The sequence below is a fragment of the Centruroides vittatus genome, unplaced genomic scaffold (assembly GCF_030686945.1).
Source record: "Centruroides vittatus isolate TY-2023 unplaced genomic scaffold, ASM3068694v2 contig_742, whole genome shotgun sequence".
Lineage (NCBI taxonomy): Eukaryota > Metazoa > Arthropoda > Arachnida > Scorpiones > Buthidae > Centruroides > Centruroides vittatus.
The window spans coordinates 604,522-613,698 of NW_027122478.1; the positions used below are offsets into that span (position 1 = coordinate 604,522).

At 31.3% G+C, this 9,177-nt stretch overlaps 1 long non-coding RNA gene across 1 annotated transcript; it reads left to right on the forward strand.

Moving 5' to 3' along the window:
• The first annotated feature begins 1,915 nt into the window (after positions 1–1,915).
• On the forward strand, positions 1,916–8,388 carry LOC136981030 (uncharacterized). The gene is made up of 2 exons (XR_010881639.1): positions 1,916–2,078; positions 8,171–8,388. It is a non-coding gene; the product is annotated as an uncharacterized lncRNA (long non-coding RNA).
• Positions 8,389–9,177: the final 789 nt, after the last annotated feature.

Consider the following 9,177-nt stretch of genomic DNA (forward strand, 5'->3'; position numbering starts at 1 on the left):
TACCTTGCTTATATTCAATAAATGAGAAAAAATTACACATCTAACAGGAAAATGTTTAACAACTACAATATCTACAAGAAAAATTGACTTTGCACCAGGAAAAAAGTTAATATCTATACATTGTTCCATCATTCGAATACGCGTAACTTAGACCTTCATATTTTTATACTGTAGAAGTATCAGAGTTACACTCATTTCTATATTCTAACAAATCTTAAACAAAATTATAATTATTCGTGCTACCATCAAAACGTTACAGTGGAATTACTCCTTTTCATCTTTTTTACACATCTAAACAGAACTAAGAAGATTGCTACTTCATCAGTGTGAAGGCCAAACTATATCGCGTAACATTTAAAACACGTTAAATATCTTAAGCTCATTGTTTTCTGTCAATTGGTTAAACAGTAACCACTTCTATTATTAACTTAAGATGAAATTTTAACATTCTGATTAGAAAATAATTGCGATTTTTTGCATGCAACATTCGATTTGATGAAGCAATTCTACTAATCTCGAGTAAATCTGTAACAATAATTTCCCAATTATATATTTAATAACGTTACGAATTCACAAGAAAAATGAACGGTAGGTTAAATACAGTATCGAGTAACGTATAGAATCGAATTCAATAAAAATATTATTATTTAAAAAAAAATAATAATTTTTTTATGTCGGATGACAGGTCATGTCCTAAATTGCATACGAAACGTGACTCCTAACTAACCATTGGCAAGGTATGGCTAATTGATCAGGGTCATGCACATCATTATAAAAAATAACCACGCAGCTACAGTGGATACATTATATAGAAGAGTTGTTATTGTCGTTGGCCCTCTCCGAAATGATTTTTTTTTTCATTTTTACTATTATTAATACATTCGTCCGATCGAAACCTTATTAAATATCTGGGTCTCGAAGAATTTCCTTTGCTTTTCATGTATATTCTAATTTTAGAATTGTGTCTTTAATTATTTTTTAAAAAATACAATTAAGGTCAGGGATATAAATATTAAATCAGGTTACATCATTACGCGATATGCTTTGGCCTTCAAACTTAAGTAGTAATCCTCTTGAGTATTCAATAGAAAGAAATGCTAGATGAGAATTTTTTACAATGAAAACATGTTTCCGTTGGAAAAATTCCATTATATTTTAATATATTTTATTATATAATATACGTGAAATCGTATCCCTTTCGTTTTCGTGCAGATCCGATGAATTTTTGTTTTTTTTTTATATTAAATTAAAAATTTATTATTTAATCGAAATCTATATGTAACGAATTGTAAATATTGTTAATATAATTTATGATGGTTCCTGATTTGTTTTCAGATATTATTATTATTACGAGTAGAGACTACTCAAAGTTCTAGGCTAAAAAAGGCCCTCTTCCTTTCATAGCATAGGAAAGGGGGTGAGTGAGAGGATAAGAAAAAGGAGAGAAGGTGTGATTCTATTTTTAAAATGACGTCAGGATAGAGACACGATTTTTAAAATTAACAAAAGAGATATTGTTGATCTGCAAAGAATATATATATATATATTTTTTTCCACAATTATGAAATCGCTTTTTGAAAATTAAAACAGGTAAATTAGGACAGGACCCAAATTTTCTAACGTTTTTACACAAACATTTTTATACAGCGATAATTCGACCTATTTAAATAACACTTCCTTTTATCGTCACGTGTTTTCAAGTTTAACAACCCAAAATATACAAATATCGAAACGATCGTCGATTAGGTTCAGTTAAACCATGCGAAATTTTAATTATCGTTTTAAAAGAAGTGTAAAATAAAGTAGTGTCTCTTTCTTAAATTTTGGTGAAATTCTCACTCCATTTTCGCCGTTACTCGTCTAACAAGCGAATATTTGACTTTTAATTAAGTTTTTTAAAACATTTTTAGGAGCTCATATCCCCGAACGGAATCCAGGTTTTGATATTGTGAGGATGAAGGAATGCGGTTGTTTGCTCGACTAGACTTTTTCAAAAAATAAGTGATTTACATAAAGTGGAGATGCAACATTTCGATTTTCTGCAGCTTGGCTGAATATCAACACTTTTCCCTTTAAAGGTATCAATTTTCTGCTTCTTTAAATCCATAGAATGTATCTCCACTCCGATAAAATTTTATTTCTTATGAACTTCAATATTTTTGTTTACTGTGGTTAAAGCAGAGGATAGAGGGAGAACTTTTTATTGTATCCCAAACGATTCACCTATGTAAAGGTTATTAAACTTGATTTTATATCTCTCCGAAAAGCATATTCCTTTTGAAACACTCCGGAGGAGGCACTTGAAGGAAGAAGAACGTTATGATATCCTAACAATCCGTCTGAAGGAAGTTAAACAGCCATTACAATCCGACCAAACTGACTTCTAACTAATTTTTTGCAAAAAAAAAGGGAGCATAAATTATACCTTATCTTCTCTAAAAATTTTCAAACTTCCTACAATATGCAATTGTCCTGAATGCAGACATACAAAACATTCCCTGTAGTATTTACGAAGGAAAATTCTATTGATTTTATATATATTTTCAAAAGCAATTAAAATAATATAAAGTGTCCATTTTCTTTTTTAAGAAAATATTTTAAAGTACAATTTAATAAAAGAATTTTTTTATAAATATAATAAATATATAGCCTATATATTTTCCTTGATTTTTCTCGGTTAATCTTACGGTTGTTTTTTCTCTAAATTAATCTTAATCTTGGTTTCTTGGTTAACCTCATAACTTCGTTTTCTTGATTAATTTTATTTTATTTTTCTTCTTACTTTTATTCTCGATTTTCTTGACTAATTTTATTTTTATTTCTAATGGTAAAAGTTAGTTTATTTTGTCACTTTTTTTTTGCTAGTCTCTTATCTACGCTAATCTACGGGTCATACCAACTAACAAATGAACAAATTTGAACTCGTTATGTGACTAGCTCATCGTTATACTCGTGATGAGCTAGTGCCTCAATTGAAAATTCAATCAGATACATTTAGGATGTAGATACGAAAGTTTTAGGTAGTGTTAGAGGTCCGACATAGCAACTCTACCGTCTAAATCGGTGCATGTCCAGCTTTTACATAAACTTTTTGCTAAAATCTTGAGAGAAAAATTAGAATTTTAAATAGTATTTTTCATTTTATTTATAGACGATATTTATGAATCTGGCACTTAGAAAATTGTGGTTTTGGTAAGAGTTTATTTCGAATCTTGTGGAGATTCTAAGACATTCATTAAACAAAATAACCTACAAATATGCAAATTCTTAAAATAAATAAATAAAGTGTAATAATGTTGAAGTCTAACTTAAAGATATTTCTCTTTAAAGTTAATTTTTTTTCGGGAGAATATTATCAAATTTAAAATTCTTTTTATAAAAAGCAATCACGATGATCTAAAATCGAACAATAAATCTCCTTTCACTGGAAAGAAAATTATTAAGTTATAATTTTAAGAAGATAATACTTACCACAGGATATTCCCTAATCATAAAAAAAAAATCTATAAACCAAATCGCTACATTTCATCTTTATTTTTCATCCAAAAATTACTTATAGAAGAAAAGAGATGATTTAATTTAGATCTATAAAGAACAGATGGTTAAATCTCGGAAGGAAGATAACTTTGATCATTGCAGATAACCTAAAATTGAATGAATTACAATATCAATGATACTAAATTTAATATCAAAGAAGGAAAAACGACTTTTAAATAGACGTAGATCTATATAAAGTTTAAAAAGAATTATTTATAAACTTTAACTATCAGAAATTAATATAGAAGAGCGTTTAAGGTCTAAACAATCGTCAAAATTTAAAAAAAAAAATTAAGGATTCTTCTCTATTAATTACAAACGAGTCGGAGCAAAAACGAAGAAGAGCTAACACCTTCTCTCATCCCATTTAAGAGCAATTGAAGCGAAAATAGAACTACTCAAGTTATAAAATTCCCACTTTTACATCTCCATTAACAAAATGCGAAGATTGGCTATTAAATTTCCATAAAAAAGTACACACACACATCGTAAACTTGACTGTAACAGCATAACCACTGATAGGCAGCAGAGTCGTAACTTTCACTAATTGTTATTACGGGTAGAGAGATGTTTAGAAGGGAGGGGGGAAAAAAGAAAATATATCAGGGTAAAAGCAATCAGTTTAACTTTATTAACATATTCATAACCTATAAATAATTCGGAAATTTTGATAGATGTACAAATATATATATATATGTATATATATGTTATATAGCGCGCATCCATATACCCGGAAGGATGGGGAGTTTTCTGTTGTATCATTAATCAAACAGAATCAAGAGCTATCATCTGCATCTTGGCCTGTGGCTGAACATCAGCACATATGAGTATGCGGTGAAGAGAATGTTCTTATCTTTTTATTTCTCCTCCTGCTCGTGGCATGAATACATTTACAATAGATAAGGACAGATTTGATGGCAAGTGGGAAATGATGTTTAGAAAATTCTTTGTATTTTGACATGTTTCCCTCGCTTTAAAAACTGCAACTTTATGTGATTAACCTCATTTGCATTTTGAGATCTCCAATTTACCTCCTGCTCTTTTATTCTTTCATTTTTCTCCCCTCCTCCCTCTCTCCTTCTCTTACTTATTTTTCTTGAATGGAAACGCGTATGTTGTTAATTAAGCTTCTATATAATAGTTTATTTCGAATCTGTGTCCTTTTCATTTCTAATATTCTCGCTTCTTCGAGCATTTATATTTCTTTTGTTGCATCGATTCGATCATTATCATCTTCACGTATTTTTCTGTGAACTGATGTAAATGTAGTGTTGATCATCATCATCGTCAATATCGTCTTACGTATTTTTAGAATTTATTTGACTTTATATTAACTTATATCGATTTATCATCAACATCATTCTGTGTATTTTATGAATTTAAATAACACGATCGCGTGGTATTAATCGTCATCCATCATCTCTTGTTTATAATGCGTTTTATTCGCATGATTTTGATGATCATTATCATAGTCATTGTGATTTAATATACGTAACTGCGGTTAGAGTGGATTGATTATCATCAAACCGTACTTTTTTAATGAATTCGTGTGACTCCGGTTTAGCAGGGTGTCGATCATCGCTCTTCTTAAAACTTGGCGACGGCTCGTTAAGCGAAGATCTTCATCCAACCATGCTGGATTAAACGCGGAAAATATACATTTCTAGGAAATCATGCCATTCAATCGATTTGCACATGAGATGTTCGTGATGATTTCCATTAGCGGAACCTGGTGTTCATGAAAAGAGACGTGACACAGCAGGTCGATCGCCCTCGCCTTCTTTCTACTGTCGCCATAAAAACGATGATGTCATCAACTTCACTCTCCCAACTCCGTTTGTCATCTCGATTTTACTTTGTCACTTCTACTAGATGCAATATATCGTAAATTTCAAACAACTTTTATTCTCTTTAATTCTGAAAATTTCTATTTTTTTAAATTTAATAAGTTTTAAGAAACAATTATGTAATGCGTTTTTAGTTACTGCTCTAACCTCCTGACCTAATCTAGAAGAGCTCATATGGTACCGATCGTATGATATATATATATTTAGCCAATGAAGGAAAAATTTAGGAAGAAAATTAGGTCACTACGATGTTTAGTCGCGAGGGGCAACTATTGGGTTAACTACAAATGAGATCTGTGACCAATCTTCGTATTGAATTTGCCTGGGATCTATTCTTAAATAATAATAAATTCGGTAATAAAATACGAGTTTCGAATGAAACTATTATTGGAAATTTAATTAAAATAAACTGTTGATAAAAGTTTAAAGATTAAGCAACGTTCGATTGTTTCGATGACATACTTTTACCTTACATCACTCATACCTGACACATATTGTACGAATGTTTCTATAAACGTTGAGTAATCCTACTTTATCAAAAACTATGGATTGTAAATCACTTTGTAAAAAAAAGTGATGAAATCTTTTCTTTAGTAGCGTCTTAAAAAAGGTCGCCATTTTTCAATTAAATTATCGGAATGTGGTGTAACAAAACTGAATCGTTCGGCTAACCAACGAGTCCATATGGCCTTTGGGAGATGTTTGCTGCGTGAAAGACGTTCTTTGTTTGATCTCTCCCTCCTTGTACTAACTCGCCAGATTTACAACCGGTAGCTGACAGATACTACTTTACACTGAACACGTTCCCTCTAACCAGATTTTTCTATCTGAGAATCTGTTTAAATCTTTTATTTGGTTATTAGGTAATATTTAAAACGGTTGGACCGACTTTTAACTGCTCTATTAGGACGTTCACCTGTGTCCCATCCTTACCTGTTACCACCCCTGCAGCATTAAGACGGTCCTCATTCGTCACAACGTGTGCATGACAGTTCTGAAACAAATATCTACCTATTAAGTGGCATGCGGTGAGTGGCCTCTTCGATCACGTGATTGCAGTTCGGGTGTGTTTCCGTCATTCCGACGCTTTTCGTCACTTTGATTCATGTTTGTTTGATAAAAAAACGCGAACGTGTTTTAACAGGAAACCAGAACAGAATTTGTAAAAATCAATATGTAACACGATACGCTTACAGCTTACGTCTATTATAAGTATTAAAAATATTATTTTTCAAAGGAAAATAGTAACGTTAAAGGTAAAACTATAAAGCAAAACTGTTGTGACACAGGATTTTATTGCATAGCCAAAAATTTCATCGCTCATTCCAACAAAGTTGTTAGTGAGTTATAATGCGAATAATGTCATTAAATATGCTTGTAAATATTTTAATTAAACGCTTATGATTCTAAGAACGTTGACGCTTATGTCAACTAAAAGTAGGTTATACTGTATTTAATTTATAGAAAAGATTAAAGGCACCGAGGGGGTAAATAAACAAGCATGCACCATGAGTTCGAAATATGTCTATTAATTTTTAATTGATGTAGTTTATTAATCTTTTTTTTTCATAAGAGTGCGCATTAAACACACTTAAATTTCTTAAAAACTCGAAGAGAAACGTTCGATTATTCTAATTATCGTAATTTCTACGATAAATTAAGAATATTCAGCTGCCAGTGAAGTCTAAGTAGTTTTCACTCCCTCCCTCCACTTTACTACAGAGTTTAACTTTCTCCGCGCTGATCTTTAACAAAATAAACACAAATCTTCATTTAAAACCGAAAAAAAAGATAGTATAAGGAGAAATTACTTGGGCGGAGTTGGACGAATTGATCACGTCCAATGACGTATGTTTATCAGAGTTTTAATTAGAGCCTTAAACTCGGGGTTGGAAGGCATCAACCATTGATTTAACATGGCAGCGAAGGGTTCATTATATCAAGGTAGGATGGATATATTGAATAATGCAGGTAATAGCCGTCAGGTAATATAGCTGACAGGTGTGCGTGTTGAGCAGCCAAGAATTTCATGTTTGAGAGATCAGAGGTCAAAACTTAGCCGTCAACACATACACAGCTAGGGTTTGTATCTTTAGGTAATAAGGAGGCAATCAATCATTGTGGAGGTGTCGGAGAAATTGGAGAAACGTTCTGCACTTTTCTAATATCTGTTATGGGTGAATTACTAGATTCAAATGAGCTCACAGACAGAAATAAACGTTTTGTTAGCCTTCTACCATATCAACGCATTTAATTCACTTCAAAATTGATATATTTGTGGATACTATATATATATATAATTTTAAACTGAATTAATGTATAAATTGTATTTAATAAATTTTTGCGGTTTCGTATATTTCTAAACACCTGGAAAGAGAGATTTTTATAGCCGTACAACACATGTGGCTAGCCAGTATGGCGGACGACATACCCATTTCCACTTCAACTTACTAAAATCAGTGCTAGAGATCTCTTCGCCATTTCTTTCCCGGTTGTTGCAGATGGCGCCGGGGTTCTAGGAGATAATAAATGGTGGAGGAGAAGTTTTTCTTGGCCATTGACCAGTAGTTCTTCGTGTGAAAAACGTCGGGTCTCAGAGTGATAACACAGCCACTTGCCACAAGTACTCATATTGATATAGTACTAGGATGTCTGGACACGCCTCGACCCCCGCACTTTAATTGAATCGACGATAAACAAAGCCATTTTGAAACTGTCTCCTTTAAAGAATGCTCATCAATAATTACATTTTTTTATTTTTTATTTTTATTTTTATTTTTCTTTAGACGATTTGTACGGCTATCGAAAGAGCGATCCGTCAGAGTGATCATCTGGAAACATTTAACTCTAGCAGGGTGTATCAACTTTATCAATTTGTCATTTCTACCTTTCGATAATTCGAAAAAATGAAAAAAAGAAAGACAGTCCGAAGCGAATATTTGTCATTTTGTTGCAGGTGTTTGTAAAATATATATAGAGTTATATAAAAATCTAGATGAAACTATATCTTGTTTTCTTTTTCTTTTTAATCTAGAAAAAGAAAGAGCAAAAGGGGGAGATAAGGATATTAAATTATCGTTAAGAAACTGAGCTTCTCTGCTTGAAGTTGTTGGTTTATACAGTTAAAAAATTGTGTAATGTAGAAATTCGAGTGGTTAAATCTAGATAAATCCTCCGTTTGTAGTAGTAAGACAGAAATTCGAGCAGCGAAATTTCTTTTAAAAGAGATGATAACCAACAGTTTCATTCGTGGGAAGGCGATGTTTACGCTCAAAAACTATAGTCTAGACTCTTTACTCGCACAAAAATCTGTACAAAAAAGAAACAGATTAAAAAGAATTGATTCCTATCGTGAATGAAGTTCAATTTTCTCGCGATAATTCGTGTAATTAAATTACATAATTATGGTATAAACTTTCGTATTTATTTAAAATTGCTATTTTAATTGTTTTATGCAATAAAATTAATTTAAAATTATGAACAATTAAATTCGGAGAGAATAAAATTGAAGGAAACGAATATTTTCAGCTTTTATATAATAGAACTTATACATAAAGTCCCAGATGACTAAAATATATTTTCGTTTTATACAGAGAATTTAACATAACCATCTTTCAGAGTAAGGGAAAGGGAAAATATTCCATACAATATATTATAAAATTCCGTTTTTTTTATTTTTTTATTCAACTTTCGATATAAACGTTTCCGATAAAAATACTCTCTCTCTCGTCGAGTATATTTTTCAGCAACTGATTTGTAGTGAAATTATTTAAGAAACATATTTTCCTTTCTC